We start from the raw sequence: 205 nt of genomic DNA, 5'->3' as shown, positions 1-205 counted from the left end.
CTCGGCGGCCTTTCTTTCGTGTCTGCTCCTCGCCTTTCTGGTCTAGACATCCGTTTCGTAGTCTGTTTGTCTCACTCTTTTGTTTATTTTTGTTTTTCTCTTTTTCGTTATTTGTTTCTCGTCTTTTTTTTAATTCTTGCAGTGTAAATAGTTGCATTGTCATCGCTATAACACGTACGCGCATACATAAACACAAACACACACC

At 39.5% G+C, this 205-nt stretch overlaps 1 long non-coding RNA gene across 1 annotated transcript in view; it reads left to right on the top strand.

The window, feature by feature from the left end:
- LOC119591280 overlaps positions 1-205 on the top strand; it is a 65,247-nt gene that overhangs the window by 27,088 nt on the left and 37,954 nt on the right. The window lies entirely within an intron of this gene.

The sequence above is a fragment of the Penaeus monodon genome, chromosome 28, assembly GCF_015228065.2.
Source record: "Penaeus monodon isolate SGIC_2016 chromosome 28, NSTDA_Pmon_1, whole genome shotgun sequence".
NCBI classification, from domain to species: Eukaryota; Metazoa; Arthropoda; class Malacostraca; order Decapoda; family Penaeidae; genus Penaeus; species Penaeus monodon.
This window is presented reverse-complemented; position numbering and strand designations above follow the sequence as displayed.